Consider the following 18,309-nt stretch of genomic DNA (forward strand, 5'->3'; position numbering starts at 1 on the left):
TAAACTTGCATTCATTCTGAAATTAATAGCTCATTAGAAAGGTGAGTATACTGAAGACATGAGTTTCAACCCATGAACTCACTAATTCTGAAATTCAGTGGCATCACCAATTTTGAGAGAACATAACATCTAGAAATAAATATTTAAGTGTGAATTTTCATATATATATATATATATATATATATATATATATATATATATATAAAATTACAAATCAGTGTTGACATATAAGTGAAAATTTGCAGAAGTAGCAGAGACTAGAAATTGATTGCTCTATCCATCCCTAATACCAAGCTCCTGTGAGCCCCAAGGTAGTTACATGAAACAGAGCTGGTTTTGCCAAGTCAAATTACAGCACTTCATGAAGGATAAGTGATTTTTAATAACACTCAAAGCTATAAAAGCACCCCCTTGTTGCACAGAATATATGCTCAGATTGGCATCTGGCTATGTTTATGCACGTTCACACCTCTCTCTCTCTCTCTCTCTGTCTCTGTCTCTGTCTCTCTCTCTCTCTCTGTGTGTGTGTGTGTGTGTGTGTGTGTGTGTCACACACACACACACACAGCTAAAGAGACAGAGAGGTTAATCTGCATAAATTGGGATCTGGCAAAGAATACATCAAAATGGAGAGATTGTGAGGCTAGAGAAGGATTCTCATCAACCCCATCCAACATCTGTGCTACTTCATCAGGGACCTTCCCCATCCAAAATAAAATATAATGAACAAACAATACACAAAGTAAGTAAATAAAATAAACCAGTAACAACTTAGCAATTCACAAATACAGCCAGCATCCCACGGAAACCTCTGCACATCACATTACAGCAGTAGAACTCTTTCACTGTCCAACACACACGCACACTGCAGTATCAGCCCCCTTCAAAAGATTCCCCAAAGAGGCACATCTTAGGCAATGATCAAGTTATCATGATGGTGCCAGCTCTAGGCAATGGTACTACAACTGAAAATTCCCTGCCTCTCTCGTACTCACAAACTTTGGTTGGCAAGAGAAAGTGGGGACATGAAATCTCTGATGGGGGACATTTTAGGTAGCGGATGTTATTGACTATTGTTAGGGTCTATCCCCACATGATTATTCATGATGTTGAAATTATCTCTTCCTAATAGAGGAAAGGTGGTGGAATAGTGAAATCATGCATAGCCTAGCTTACAGCCTCAAACCAATTTATCATCCCATTATTACTCTCATTACATTTCTCCATTCAGTGCACTGGGTCATTCCCTATCATCTTCAAGATCAAAAGGGCAGTTTCTAATTCCTCCCTGAGATGGCACAGGTTGTAGCCTGCATGGAGGGGAGAGGAGCAAGCTAGCTGACCCGACCTCTCCTGGAGTCCTCAATGCTGCCACCAAGTGGAAGACTTTATTTCCTGGCTGCTTCCACTAAAACATACTCTGCTGCCTCAGTAATGTTCTTGCTAACACAGCCATTTGTAAGGCAATTGGGCATAAGGTGGAAATCAAAGCACCTGATTTCCAGCAAATGCAGATTTTGCCAAAGGTTTTGAAAGCCACCAGTTTAGGTTAATGTGATAATATTTCTGGGAGCAGAACATTTCAAAACAGTGTCAGCAGTTAACCATGAAGCTGGGAGAACCAGGGATGCTCAAGTTCTCTAAAACTCTCCAGACTTTATTTCAAAACTCAGTTTGGCTCATTCCTGTTCTCATTAGCGTGTAAACATAATGAATAAAAGCTCATCTAAGCTTAGAAAAGGCTACTTTCCTGTATAGGCCAAGATCTAGCAATAGTAGGCCATTTGGCAATAATAATAATTTCTTTCAGCTCAGCTTCTTTCGTTCCTGAAGTCTGGGTCCTCTGCAACACTGTCTATCTTTTCTCTTTCTCCTTCTCCTCTTTTCTCTCTTCTGAACTTGTCAACAACTCTTTCCTGTCTGCTTGCCAACTTTTCTTTTTTAAGAATCCTTTTTATTAGGATTATTTCCACAAATCGTAACAAGAAAAAAGAAAGGAAGCATACAACATTGCAAACACAACATAAGGATGCAAACAGACTTCTAATACATTCCCAGCCTGAAAATGTCTTTAAAAACAACAGCAGCAGCACTTTCAGCTGGGCCTGGAAACAAATTGGAAAGCAGCGCAATTCATATAACACAGCCTGAATTGGTTCACCCCTCCACCAATCCATAAGGAGACCAAGGCAGCAACATTCTGACTCTCCCTTGGCTCTACAATGCCCCCCTTGCTTTAGCCTAGCCCTGTTTAATTGCTTGATAATTGGCTAGCTACTAATGTAGTGAGACCCTTTACAAGGCTCTGAAGAATTTTCAATCATTCCAGCTTCTCTGTCCTGACTCAGTGCCTCCCGCTCCCTGGAGGAATTAAATGTGATCAGACACTTAGAAAAGAAAGTCAAAGTCAATACATGAGATGACTTGACTTTTTGTAGGTTGAGCTCAGAAAGCCGAGATGGAAGGAGGAAAGTGGAAGGAGGACTTCAAGGTCCAGGCAAATACAAAAGACGTCACCATGGTTGAGAAAACAAATCAAAGGATGGAAAGAGGGAAGTGTTATGCTGATGATTACTGAAGCTTTTAAAAATGAGAGTAGGGAGGGGCACACAAGGAAGAGAGGGGAGGAGAAAGAAAAATAGGTAGGAAAATGGCTAAAGAAAAAGACAAGAAGAAAGATTGTCTTGGGCACACTCAAGCAAGCAGTAACAATTTAACAGAAGAAAGTGCTCTGTGGGGTAAATATTATAGTCCCTTGCTTTGCTACATAGTCCAGAATGAGAGGTTACCAATATGAGATACTGGGGAAATCTCTAATAACAACAACAAAAACCTCTACAACAAGAGATAGATGATAGATAGATAGATAGATGATAGATAGATGATAGATAGATAGATGATAGATGATAGATAGATGGTAGATAGATAGATAGATGATAGATAGATAGATAGATAGATAGATGATAGATAGATTGATAGATAGATAGATGATAGATAGATATATGATAGATGATAGATAGATATATGATAGATGATAGATAGATAGATAGATAGATAGATAGATAGATAGAAGATAGACAGACAAACAATAGTATGTTTGAAGTGCTTCCTAAGCATTATTTAAGAAACCGTGATGACATCCATTTCTTGGCTTGCATGAATGTGATTACAGGTCTTTCTCCCCGCACTTCCTTTCCCTTCTTTTGCTGTAGTGACCCAAGAGCTGGAGCAGCAAACAGGTCTCTGCTTGTCTCCTTTATTCCTTGGCATGTAAGTCCTTGCTGCAGTGGAATCCTAGCGTCAGGTACCCTGGATAATTTTTCCCTGTGGGTGTCTGAAATCAGCGACCCTGGGGAAGTTACACACCTCAGGGTGCCTGTCATGTAGGTCATTGCCATAGTACTCACCATCATATTAAGGAAAGAAGGAGGGAGAAAGGGGGAAAGGAGCCTACCTGATACTACCACCACAGCCTCGACCACTGCAGTCAGATAAGGAGAAGAGACCATTGGCACCACAATAGCCAGGTAAGATGAAGGAAGGGTGAATGGGCATGGGGGTGTTGTTGAGCTCACAATATGATCCAAACAACTCTTGTGGGGAGAATGCTGATCTTGGATTACAAGTGAGCATTACAAATCATTGTTTGTATTCTCTGAGGCAGGGAATTATGAGCTTTAGTTACTTCATTACCCCGGGGATAGCAGGGTAGTAGTGCTTTGGCTAGCATGATGTTCAGATTTATTTTCAAGGCTGGAGTAAGTATTGCATGAAACTGGCTTTTCAACAGATCCATGTAGTACAGATCTGATTCTGGAATGCACAGGTCTGTAGGGGTCTCAGATTGTGTATTAATAATTCAGCCAGTGTGTTTTCTCATCTATACAACCACAGGGATGACTTCAGTGCCTGCCAATTTGCCCAGAACCAACCCTTTGAGATGCTCCTCTTCTTGCGGAAGCTGCCAAAAATGGCTTGCTGGTTTTGTTTACGTTAAGAAAATTGTAGAGGACCCAGCTTTGATGATGATCTTCAGTGATAGGGAGAGGAATGATGAAATGTACCTCTTGAATTCTTTTTCTTATGTCAGCTTTGTGTTGATATGGCTCTGGGTAGTCTAACACACCAATCCAAATTGTGCACCAAGAGAAACTAAATTATGTTGAGCATTAATTGTATTCATTGTCACATTTGAAAGTAGGGATCGATGAATACATACATGAATACATACATACACATACATCCACACCCTCACACACCCCGATCTCAAGGTTTTTTTCCCCCCTTTCCTGTTTATGGAGAAGTTTACAAATTGTGGTAAGTCCTTATCAAGGAACAAAGCAAATTAAATTATCTCCCCTCTGCAGTGGCCAAATGCAATAGGTGAAGTTATACTTAGCATGGAGGGGACCATGATATCGCTCTCTGCCATGTTGCTATTGGTGAGGACCTTATTGGGGGTGGGGGAGAGAGTTGGCAGCACTAATTGATCAATTAATTTGCAATTGTGATTTGTTTCAGGAAAAAGGAGGAGGAGGAGAGCAGCAACAAACTACAACAACAACCACAACAGAAAACAGGGAAACATCATTTTGTGACTTACAAATAGAAAATAAAAAAATCTTCTTTTCTATACTTTATTTTACAATATTGTCCACTATATCTATCTATCTATAATACATATATTATATTATTGCATATATATATTTTACAGGGTTGCACATTCTGTTTAGGTCTCTGCAGACCAGTGGAGAAGCAGGCTCTGCTTTGTCACCAACAGCCACTGAGGATGAAACTATAAGTAGGAATAATTGTTCTGGCTTCTTAATATTCTCGTGCTCTGTTAAATCAATGGTGCTAAATACAAGCGCAAGGAGCTGAACAACAGATTGACAGGACAAATGAAGCTCAGCCTGCTGGAGAGATTTCTCAAATGGTTTATTCCATTTGAGCTAACAGGGAACTCATCAACAAACAATCAGTGACCCCTGATATCAGCCTCAGAGGAATGCATGGGAGGCTCTTTCCTCTGCCTGGATCTAACCAAACTTCAGCCCACTTTAAAGGGGGATTTTTATTCCAAACAGTGGTTCTCTTTGCTTAAGAAAAGGGTACAGAACCACAGACCTGTGTGCCAAATCTAGTCCTCTGGAAGTCTCCCAGAACACCATGCCCCCTTTTCCTGGCACCATCCCCTTTCTTCCAACTGCTGAGCACTGGGTAGATTCCCAGAGATAATGAGAAATGCCTTGTTGGGTTTGTCTTAGATGGTGCGTTGAGACTTGTTTTGAATCAGTGCTTGAGGGTTCCATTCTCATCCTTGTAGAAAGCAAGAGGAGGTGTCCTGTTCTTCATAAGAGAGCCATGCACAAACGGTCTCTTGACATTCTCCACCATATTTGGAGGTGGAAAAATAGAGGGGACCATTTCACAGAAATTCTTCAGGGGGGTGAGAAATTCTCCAGGATTGGGGCTCACCATTAGTAGTGACAATAGCACAGCTTCTTTCACATTTTTATTTATTTATTTATTTATTTATTACATTTCTATACCGCCCAATAGCCGAAGCTCTCTGGGCGGGTCACAAAAATTAAAACCATCATAAAACAACCAACAAGTTAAAAATACAAATACAAAATACAATATAAAAAGCACAACCAGGATAAAACCACGCAGCACAATTGATATAAGGTTAAAATACAGAGTTAAAACAGTATAATTTAAATTTAAGTTAAAATTAAGTGTTAAAATACTGAGTGAATAAAAAGGTCTTCAGCTGGCGACGAAAGGAGTACAGTGTAGGAGCCAGGCGGACCTCTCTGGGGAGCTCATTCCACAACCGGGGTGCCACAGCAGAGAAAGCCCTCCTTTTTCTTGTATTGCTGCCACTATTGTGGCAGCATGACCAACAACTGTGTTGGCCTCCTAGCCACCATATTGGATCCTCTACAATGTCCCAAACTGGCATCAATCTGGGCCATTGTGAGGGAGGGAGAGGAGTGAGGGGAAAAAAAATTTCTTGGAATTAATGTTCTCTGAGAAATTCCAACTCCGCTCTAGTGGACACCTCAAGTTTCAGACACTAATTCTTAATGTTTAATGTTCCAAGATTTGCCCAAGGTATCTTGAGGACTTCGATGAAAACTTGCATAAACACAACGCAAGAGTGGCTTTCAAGCAATTATATACTAATTATGGCACTTACCTTTCCTGCATTTATGAAAAGCCATTGGCCCACTTTCAGAATCAATAACATTGGCAGGCATGAGAGACAGGGCCTTTTTCGTAGGGGCCCCATACCTTTTGAACTCCATCCCAAATGGGATATATATATATATATATATATATATATATATATATATATATATATATGGGTCCTGTATTACTGGCTTTTAAAACCCTTTACATTGTTGTATAAAGCTGCTTTTTAAATATGTGATGGCCTGTCAGCATAGGCAGGGATACTGTAGTTTCATCCTACATTGCAGATCCTGCATAGAAAAAGGGTTGTGTTAGAGGACCACCAAGCTCCTGTCCAATCCTATGATTCCAAGGTCCTCCTTCTTCCACATGAACCCACCCACTGTGATCTCCATCAGTTGCCATTAGAGATCTGTTTAGCTGAGAAGTGTCTGAGACAGGGAGAGCACGGCTTGTGAAACTCTTCGCCATGGGAGGCCTGATTGACTCCTGCTTTATTAGCATTCTGGCACAGTGCCGGACATTTCTGTTCCACCTTACAGATGCTTTGCTTGAGGGGTTGTCTTGGTCCCAATGTGATTTTAATATCTGGCTGCTGTTTTTACTTTGGTCCTTTCTTTTAATTGTTTTATTGAGTGTATTATTTTAGCTAATATTTGTTAGCTGCCTTGGGATCCCTTATGTTCATGCATTGGTTATTTCTCAGTTGGACTACTGCAACCTTCTTCTCACTGGCCTTCCTTCTTCTCACATCAGTTCGTTGGTTTCTGTTCACTACTCTGCTGCTAAGATCATCTTCTTGGCTCGCCACTCTGACCATGTTACTCCACTTCTGAAATCTCTTCATTGGCTTCCAATTCACTTCAGAATCCAATATAAACTTCTCCTGTTGACCTACAAAGCTTTTCACAATCTAGCTCCTTCCTATCTTTCCTCTCTCATCTCACACTATTGCCCCGCTCGTGCTCTTCGCTCCTCTGATGCCATGTTTCTCACCTGCCCAAGGGTCTCTACTTCCCTTGCTCGGCTTCGTCCATTTTCTTCCACTGCCCCTTACGCCTGGAACACTCTTCCAGAACATTTGCGAACTACAAGTTCAATCTCAGTTTTTAAAGCTCAGCTAAAAACTTTTCTTTTTTCTAAAGCTTTTAAAACTTGATTTAGATCCGACTTTTATACTGTTAGTTTTACTCTACCCTGTGCCTGTTTGGTGCATTCTCTTCCCCTCCTTATTGTTTTATTATGATTCTATTAGAATGTAAGCCTATGCAGCAGGGTTTTGCTATTTTATTGTTTTACTCTGTACAGCACCATGTACACTGATGGTGCTATATAAATAAATAAATAAATAATAAAGAAAGGCAAAAAGATGGGATAGACGTATTTTAATAAGATGAAGTGAAATAAAATAGGGGAAGGGGGGATTCACTCCCCTCCTGCCCTTGCTACTTTTCATGTAATTAATAGACCCTCCCTTCCAGTTTATCAGTGAACGGAGATCCCACCTGGACAATTGCCCTGATACATCAGGTCTGGGCCTCTAGACTGCCTACTTCCTTAACAAGGAAGCAAAGTGGCCATAACCAAATGTATGCTAACGTCAAGGCAAGACCTGGAGCTTTGCTTAAATTTCAGTTTTGCAGACTCTCCTCTTGAGCAATTGAATGGGCTGGTTGGTTTTTTATTCCCTTTGTCAGTTTTGTCAATAGGCCTATTATTAATGGATGTTTCTAAAGTAATACAGTGGTGGTTATGTCTTTTGCTTATGTTTTTCATTTTAAAAATCAATACAATTGTAAGCAAATGAATAAATAAAGGATGGAACCTTGCCAATATAGCCTGTTTCTACATGAACCCATTTAACCTCCCTGGGCTCTTTCAAACTGTTTCAATGTAGCTACGGATAATGCCAATTAGAAACCAATGTTTGCCAAGAACTCCACAAACATTAACTAATTGCTCATTGCGTTGGACAGGCAGCATTTGGGTGGATTAACAGAGTGCTTGGCTTATGCTTTGAGGAAGTGGATAAATTCTTGTACGAGCATTAAGAATTATCACTTGTGATCCTTCAGCTTTTCAATTTACATTAGAATTATTGCCAGTTTGAACTCTGAGGCCTTTCATCCCACGAACCGAAATACCGAAAACCCAAAGAAGAGAAGAACCATCTGTTATGGACCTCAGCACAGAAGATGTGTGAAACTGCTCAGATTTATTTATTTATTGCTATACTGCAATCCTATGGATGTCTATTCAGAAGGAAGTCCTATTTATTTCAATGAGTTTACTCCTAGATATGTGGCTATAGGATTGCACCCTTGGATGCAATCCTATGCATGTTTAGATGGAAAAAAGGTCTACAACTCCCAGCATGTCTCAGCCAGTCTTACAAATTCCAGATAATATACATTTGTCCATGTTAGTATATTGCAGCACAAGCAATAAAGAATGTTGTGGCCATTTTGAGTGTTGGTATATAAATTAAATAAAGGCAGGATATAAATTAAATAAATATTTTAAATGGGCTCAATACTGTGAGACACAAAAGCTAATATCATGATTAATATTTTCATCTTAGAGTACTGCTAGACATATATAACAGTTTCCTTCAGAATCCATCAGATGATTCATCCAAGTAACAACTTCGAAAATCCAACTGGAATTTCCCTTTCAACAATCCCAGAATGTGTAGAACCATCCTAAGAAATTCTGTTGTTCTTATCAAAATTCTACTGCCTTCCCTTGAAATGCTTCACTCTAGGAGAAATATCCCACTCTGCCATGAATTCCGGTATAGATGATTCTACTAGTGACTGGAATAGTTATGGTTAAGAAATGTTATACAAACTTACTCAACTGGGATTTCCTGAACCTATATGTGGATCAGAACACATCTTTGTGCCAAACACCTCACTTTCAGAATTTTGAAATGCAATTCACAGTTTTTTAAAAAGCACACAAAAATGTGGTGTGTGGTGCCCTCCAGATGTTTTGGACTACAAGTACCAGGAATCCTGATGGCTGGCTAGGGCTGATAGGAGTTGAAGTCTGAAACATCTGGAGGGAGCCAGGTTGGGGAAGGGTGACATAACCACAGGCTTTTATTACATGTCCTGCTAGTTATCCTGTTAGCATTTTTTCTCATGACCTTCTAAGCCTATAGTGAGGCAATAAGACTTCCTTCCAGATGCCTTAGAGTTTAATGCAAATTATAGCAGAATATCACTGGGCTTGTCTGACATTCCCTGGAGCTTTAAAAAACACACACCAGGAAGTGTTTCTTAGCTTCCTAGAGTGCTTGATGTCCAAGACTTGTGACTAAAAATAGTTGGGAATTTTACACCAATCTGATTCAGTGCAACCAACATTACTAGTCAGTTTGGGGTATGGAGCAAGAGGGCTCACCTACACCAAGCAAGATATTCCACTGTGAAAGTGGTATATAAAAGGCCAGAGCCACACTCTTGCTTTATAGCAGTATTGAAGTGCCCTTCGGGATCTGCACTACTGCTTTATAGTGGTAATGAAGTGCACTGACAACTGTTGGGGCCCATGACACATCTACACCAAGCAGGGTATAACACTATGAAAGTGGTATATGGTATGTGTCAATGGGCCCCAACTGTTGTCAGTGCACTTCAATAATGCTATAAAGCAGTAGTGTGGCTCCTGCCATTTATATACCACTTTCATACCACTTTCATAGTGGAATATCCTGCTTGGTGTAAATGAGCCCACAGAGAAAGGGGGAGAGAGAGGGAGAGAGACAGAGAGCTCTTTAAAACCAACAAACTTGTGATTGGTGAGCCATCCTGAACAGTGCTAAAGAAAGTTTGACCATCACTAGTGTGCACTATCCGGTCAAAGTTAGGCTCTTTAGAAATTCCACTTGTCTCACTTGGAGTGCTAAGCATGTGACTTTGACCTCTTCTAACTTGTTCAAGTCAATTCAACTCTGCCCTATATGTATTTATGCATGATACAAGAGACTCCCCAGTCTCTCTCATGCTGTTGTGCTCTAAACTATTAAATGTTGGTATCAGCAAGCACATCACTAACGGCACTCTTAATGAAATTCCATCAGTTGTAATACATAGCTAGACAGAATCTGGATTTAGTTGGATCATAAGTCTGATCCACAGTGGCAGATCTTTCTGTATGATGTGCTACTAGAGATGTACGAAAATTCTGACTTTGCAACCCTCTTTGAAGGCCCGAATACAACTGCAAGCACGAGTGCATGTCCACCAAGAATATTAAATTGTCCAACTCATACTCATATTTGTATCATTCTAATTTCCAGATTGATTTGTACACTTTCCAAATTTGTACAACTTTCCTTGGTTGACTAAATCAACCCTGCTTTAGTCTGTGGAGGGAATTTGCATAAATTGGTGGGGACTGGTACAAATTTCAGGAAATTTGCGCACATTGGTGGGGACTAGTACAAATTTCAGGAAATTTGCGCAAATTGGTGGAGACTGGTACAAATTTCAGGAAATTTGCGCAAATTGGTGAGACTGGTACAAATTTCAGGAAATTTGCACAAATTGGTGGGGACTAGTACAAATTTCAGGAAATTTGCGCAAATTGGTGAGACTGGTACAAATTTCAGGAAATTTGCGCAAATTGGTGGGGACTGGTACAAATTTCAGGAAATTTGCACAAATCGGTGGGGACTAGTACAAATTTCAGGAAATTTGCGCAAATTGGTGAGACTGGTACAAATTTCAGGAAATTTGCGCAAATTGGTGGGGACTGGTACAAATTTCAGGAAATTTGCGCAAATTGGTGAGACTGGTACAAATTTCAGGAAATTTGCACAAATCTCCCATTCAATCACTGCTTGATTTGTGCAAGTTTCCCATTCAGACAAATCAAGCAGCTATCACCAATGCAAATGGGAACTGGGCATGAAACAAATAGCAAGATAGTGATTGGAGAATCCTAGTGATCTCAAACATTGCTCATTTGCCTATCCTTAGAGCAATATAAGCTTTTTACACTACAATAATAATATATTTTTATGGGAGAAATCTCATTTTTTCAAAGACATCCTCAAGGTCAGTGAGTTGGAGTGTCAAATTTTACCAACAGATTGCTGTGTTGTATTTTGTATTACAATGCTTGCCTGCATGCCTGTCGGCTTCTCTCCCTTGATGTATCAATAGGGCAGGCCCTGTAGGAAAAGAGGAGATATTTTCAGTGAATTATTATATTACCAAAAAAAAAAAAAAAATCTTAGTGCTTTTCAGTGCTCAAGGTTCTTGTCACTACTTGGCTGGGGCTGTCAGGCCTTTAACTTATGCCCCTATTGCTGTGTATGTTCTTCTCACTTCTCCTATAAAGATGCCTGATTGACACATCTTTAAAATGAAGTCCTCAGTGTAGTTAGCAGACATGTGTCAGCAATAAAAGTACAGCATTGTGCAAGCACTCAGGGCCATCCCATCCATTGATGAAATGGTCCATTTTTCCGGACTGCCTACAATGAGATGTGCTATAATACCTTGGAGAGTATCTCGATCGTCACGGCATGGGCTTTCACAGGCAATATGTGGAGTTGCAGAGAAACTAAACAACGATCAAGTGCAGGGATTTTTTTTAATGGATTTGGGGATTCATTCCTCACAGATCCATTTGGGAGAAGTCTGAGGACAGTCTGGCATCTAGATCCTGACTCCACCTAGCCCCTAGCTGCAATCGATCAAAGCACCTTCAGATGCCCCCCTCCCAAGATGACCTTGACTTTGACCTTCAGTCAACAACTCTCCTGGGGAGTCATGGGAGGACCCTGCTCCTGCTGAGATTCCAACCTCTCTGGTGAAATGCAATTTAGTCTTGGAGGTTCCCCATCAGTCTTGCAGGATACCTCCTGGATCTCCTCTGTTGGTTCCTATTCTGGTATGGCCTCTTCCTCATCTGATGAGGAGTCTCCAAGATTAGGCATGGCACATTGTTAAATCAACGTGTAAATGTTTATCTGTAACAAAGAGGTTAAAAATGGGGCAAATGAACTAAAGAAACTGGGGTGGGGGGAAACACCGCTCAATCTCTAATTCCAAAGTTAATTTTAGATATTATCCTAGTTAAACTGGAATCCAGGAAGAGTTCAACACAAGGCAGAGCAAATTCATGGGACAATGATGAAAAAGAATGGGATTCTCTTGTAATCTCAAGAACAATGGGTTGGATCCAGATATTAGGTCCATTGAAATCAATGAGATTTGCATTAGTCATTACTTACTTATCCCATTGATTTCAGTAAGTCTACTCTAATCATGACTAAGGCCTTAGCTAGACCTAAGGTTTATCACGGGATCGTCTCGGGGTCATCCCTGCCTGCTCCCAGGATATTCTGTGTGTCATTTACATGAACACGGATGACCCCGGGACAATCCCGGGATAAACCTTAGGTCTAGCTAAGGCCTAAGTCTACATCCAACTCAACACTCTTTAGTGATGTTCACATCCACGACTCCAAGACATCATTCTAACAAACAGCAACGTGCCTAACTATAATCTTCTTTTTTATGCTTACCACCTGTTGACTAATATTGGACAGAGAAACATGAATCTCCTCATGTCTAGTGGACCAGGGTGATGCTTATCCTCACGTTCCTGAGAATGCATGTATATTAACCAAACATTTAGTGCCAAAGCAAAGCCTGGTGATAAGTTTAATAGTTTCATTTAAGCCAAGTTGTTTCCACTTATGGCGAGCTATCGATCTCTCTGGAGAAGACATGGCACACATTTGCTGATATGCTGTCCCTCAGCCAGGGGTAATTTATAACCCTCTTGAAGACATGGGCTAACTGATGAACCCATCTGGCCAAAGAAGCAGGTGCACTGATTGATTCACTCTCTGCTCTGTTACTTAGACTTTTTGCCCTCAACAGGCCACAAAGCCTCATCCATCTCACTCATCAATCAACCAAGTATATCATTAAATCTTCAGGCTGCAAGGTAGCTTCATTTCTCCCCCTTACGTTGTGTTTTAAAAGCTTGCTATCCCTGCTCATTCCTTCATACTGAAAAACCGCAGTTATACACACTTGATGGGGACCTCATGGGGCAGGGAGATACATTGGTTGTACCCAACAAGACATAAGAATGAGATGGGAGTCTCACTTCTGGTCTCTTCTGAACCATCAGAACAGCCCAGAAGAATCTATCTTATAAATAAGGAAGAGACATTGTTCGCCATCTACTGTAGGATGTCTATTTTTTACAGACTAATCACAAAGTATAAGGTACATCTTTGATGTGTTCATGCAGCCCACTGGAGCCCAATTATGGGACTAATCTATTGCCCAGTGTCATGTATGGCCAAGAAATGTGAAGAAGAAGAAGGAGGAGGAGGAGGAGGAGGAGGAGGAGGAGGAGGAGGAGGAGGAGGAGGAGGAGGGATGCCACTGACCATTGGAGCCACCAGCTTCCACACAGACCCATCCTTAGAAAGATGAGGTTGGGATGAGGTTATGGCAGTTTTTTAAAGAACTATCTTAGGCTTCTTCAACCAGGAGCTATCAAGATGTCTTGCACTACAGCTCTCATCATTCCAAGCCACCTTGCCCAATGGGGGTGGTAAGCTGGAGTCCAAAATAACTAAAGAACACCAGGTTGGGGGAAGGTATACTAATCTACATGTAATTCCTCTGTGCAGACGTTCTTTAAGCACATAAGAAGAAGAATGAAGTTCCAGGTATTTCAGCATCTTGATTCCCACAGTAGCCAACCAGCAGGGTGTGGAAGCAACTGCCCTGTCTTCCTGTTGCTTCCCAGCATTTGATATTCAGTGGTACGCTGCCTGTGGACATAGCGGCTCTATATAACCATCATGGCTAGAAACCTTGGGTAAACATTTCCCCCTCCATTAATTAGTCTAGCCACTATTTTAAGTCTATGCTAATGCATAGCAACTATGCTAATGGTCATCTTTCATCACTACATCTTAGAGCAGCAAGTCCCATTAACTAACTATCCACTGCAGCATTGCTTAACTAGGTACTTCCTTCTGTCTTTCTTGAATCTATGACCAATCCATTTCTTTGGATGACTCCCAAGTTCTACCATTACGTGAGAGGGAGAAAAAGGTATTGCTGTCCACTGTCTCTACGTCAGGCACAATTGTTTAAACTGCTTATCATTTCCCCTTTAAATCTTCCTCCCCCAATTAAAAAAGCCCCAAACATGTTAGGCTCTCTTCATTTTCAACTTTTAAAAAGTTTATTCATGCGTACAGAATGTCATGCCGGAAAAAGGCCTGGGAGGGAGGGAACGGAATAATAACGGCTTCTGCCTGTGTCTCAGAGACAGATGATGGGAGAGGGGAAAGAAAACGCTTTGTTAGCCCTAATTGCCACTTGAAAGCCTAACCTGTGTCTCCACACAAGCCCTCGTCTTGTAAGAAGTTGTAAGTTCGAGTCCTGAATGGGCAAGGTTTGTTATCAGCAAGCAGTTTACAGCCCCTGGGCTGTGCATTAATTAAATGGCTTTTGTGTGCAGACTCACTCATTAGCACGCCTCTCCTTTAATCACTGACTCTTCAGCCACCAAGACAATCTATAAATCTCCTCAAATATGAAATAATGAAGTGGAATGGTTCAATTTATTACATTGTAATAAGTCGGGATAATGTAGGGGTGGACAGGGCGGTGTCACAGCTGCCTTTCTGCCTGGAGTCTTCACTTCTCATTACCCATGGCAACAGTTAATCCAGAAGGGCAGGATAGCATCCCAGTTAGATATTGTTACATGTTTCCCAGAGCACTGAGAAATGCCAGGAGCAGCATAGCACTTCCGTGCTTCAGTTTAGATGAGAGAGGACTGTAGAGTATTTAACCTCACCAGGACTAGCCCATTGAAGTACAATTTTCCATTGTAAATCAGTGTGTGCTGGATGGGTGAATGAGTGATGTTCAAGATTGCCCAGATGCTCTGAACATTGTCTCACCATTCATCTTGTGTCTGAGGCCTCATCTACACCAAGCAGGATATTGCACTAGGAAAGCGGTATATAAAAGGCAGGAGCCACACCAAGCAGGATATAGTAGTATGGAAGCGGTATATGGTATGTGTCAATGGGTCCCTACAGTTGTCAGCGCACTTCAATACCACTATAAAGCCGTAGTGTGGCTCCTGCCTTTTACTGTATATACCGTTTTCATATCGCTTTCATAGTGCTATATCCTGTTTGGTGTAGATGAGGCCTGACTCCTGTTTATGTTTTAGATCGCTGTTCATTCTGCACCAACAGGAAACTTGCACAAAACAAGCAGCGGCTTTCCTAATTTGTGGGAAAAAATCCTCCATAGACAAAAGCAAAGGCTGATTCGGTCTACCGATGAAATTTGTGCAACGGAGGACATGTGTGCTAATTGAACTTGGAATCAGGAATGAGATGAACATGTGGAACATCAATTTGCAAATATTTACAGCAGACATGTTTCATGCTCACGTTCCATTCGGAGTTTCAAACAGGGCATGATTGCATGTCTTGTGAGCAAAAGCAACATTCTCCTATATGGGTATAGAGTAATGGGTATAGACAAGGGAACACTTTCATAGAGCCATTTGGGGGAAACTTCCATTAGACCAAAAGGTTTGAGCTGGTGGCAGTGTGCACTTGGATTTGACTGAGGTTGCTTGCTGGTGCTCTCCAAAATACTTATGTAGATTTTACTCAGGAGTCATAGAGTTCTCTTAATGAAAGTTGCAGCAATCAGGCTCAATGACCGAAGTTTTCAGCCAATTCCGAACATGCTTGCTCTGGGTCATCATCCCATTCATCTCAATTGGTGGCCACCGACGCAAGTTGTTCCTGGGTCAGCCAGAAGCAATTAAGATCATGGAAGGACACATAAGAGAGTCTTCAGAGTTGAATGAGAAAGAGGTAGCAAGTTAAATGGGAATGGATGATATCTTCAGTTCTGGGTAATAGGATTTAATGGTGTTAATTATAGACCAATGTGTATATTTTCTGTTTTGATGTCCATGTGGGATGGCCATTAATCCCGATGAAAGTTATTACAAGCCAAGCATGGGGGAAGCCATATATCACATTACACAGTTGTCCACTAACTATTGACTTCGCCTACGCATATGAAGGTGTGTTTTTTGTAATCTTTGCTTAGGTTATTAGACTTATTGGGGTGTTGGCTGTTGTTGTTTTTAACCATTATTGTTTCTAAATTCTGCAATCCATAAGATATATACGTTAGTAATCACTTGAAAATTTTCAATTACATGTAAAAAAAAAAAAAAAAAGTCCCAGAAACAAGTAAATCTATTCTCTCTGTTGACTGCTCTATTGATTAAAATGAATGTCTGAACTGAGACCAGCGAACCATGAAAAGCAATCTGTCTTAGATAGGTAACAGATCGTTAGGAAGCTGTTGTGCTGAAGCAAGAATAACTTGCTGTGTGTATATATATTAGAGCTGCACCTAATTTTTGCCCAGGATGATTTTCAAGATGAAGAGAGGGAGAAGAGGTACGTTCAGGAAGGTGAAAAGTTTCCCAACGCTACTGCCTCTGCCACCCCACACACTATTTTCACCCTGTTCATGTCTACTTCCTTCTCCAGTCTGCAATTTTGGTAGCACTTTTTTACAAAGAAAAAAGCAGGTTAGAGATGCTGGACAAATTCAATCTCTTTGAATACTGATATAAAGTGACATGACCGGCACCTCCTGGACTAGTGGGGGGGGGGGGGAGAGAGAAAGAGAGAGAGAGAGAGAGAGAGAGAGAGAGAGAGAGAGTTATCCACTGGCTGTTGCACCTCCTAACTGTTCCAGGACATTTCTTGGATCAAAAGGAAAAGATCAACATGAGTTTAAAAATCCATGTTTTGACACAAAATTCATTTAGAAATTCACATGTTGTGAAAAAACACACATGCATTTAAATACACATTTAAATGCAAATGTTTGCACCACTTTTTTAAAAATGCAGATTAATACAGAAACAAGACAGAACAATATTATGAGTGAATACATGACAAAGTTACATGAACTGGAAGCAGACTGATTCATTCATCCCTAAATCAGGGGCATTTTCCTCAGAGGCCCATCGCATCTAGGTCAAACGCTTCTCTGTTGCTGCTCCGACATCGCTTCCTGGAAACAGGAAGTAATTAGCCCCATTCAGTCCAGTAGTAGAAAGCAGCAACTGGACTTTCTCGGGGGGGGGGGGGAGAGTGTTGCGGCTAGGGTTGCCATATTCTGAATCCACAAAACCGGGACAATTTTTTTTGGGTTGGGGAGGTGGCTAGGATTTTTTTAAAAAAAACCTGGGCAGTATGTAAAGGTCTAGGGAAAGAAAGAAAGCTATCTAACCTTTAGTTATCTAACATTGCACTCCTATGTGTGTCTACTCAGAAACAAAGCCTAAAGCACTTAAGCACTTGCAAATAAATAATAGGAAAAGAACAGTTTAAGCAAACAAACAGAAAAAAAATGACACTAAATTACATTTCTCCACTAGTTCTCAAAAGCTAGAGGAGACTTCAGTATGGAGACTTACACTCTACCGAGCAGGCTCAAGGCACCATTTTGGAGGTTGGAATTCCTCCGGTCGGCTGGAACAGTAATCTGGGATTCTTGACTGACTGGCCGGGACATTTTGGAAATGCTTGGAAACTGGGACATTCCCAGTTTTCCAGGATGTATGGCAACCCTAGTTGTGGCACAACAAAGGTCAGAAGAAGCGGAAGACAGACAATGTCATGTGAGTAATCCGTGAGTGCCCAGTAATGAGCGTGCAGTAAAACACTCATTGGATGGAGCTTTCAGACAACCTTTGGCAATAGGAATGTATGAGAAATTCTTTTCAGTTTTTTCCATTCGCATTTATCCAGTTTGAACCTTCCAGATACAATATGGCTTCAAGTGCAATCTGTGGTCAAAGTCTATACATTTCTGAGCTTACAATGTCATTTGCAGCCACACACACACCCCACAAAAAATGTGTTCAACAGCATGCATCCATTGGGGGTGGGTGGGAATGCACTTTTGAAAAATATGAAAAATGTGTACTTTTGAAAAATGCAAACAAACTTGCTTTAATCAATGGGAGAAGATTGTGTACATTTCAAACATG

Source organism: Elgaria multicarinata, chromosome 12, assembly GCF_023053635.1.
Source record: "Elgaria multicarinata webbii isolate HBS135686 ecotype San Diego chromosome 12, rElgMul1.1.pri, whole genome shotgun sequence".
Taxonomy (NCBI): Eukaryota; Metazoa; Chordata; class Lepidosauria; order Squamata; family Anguidae; genus Elgaria; species Elgaria multicarinata.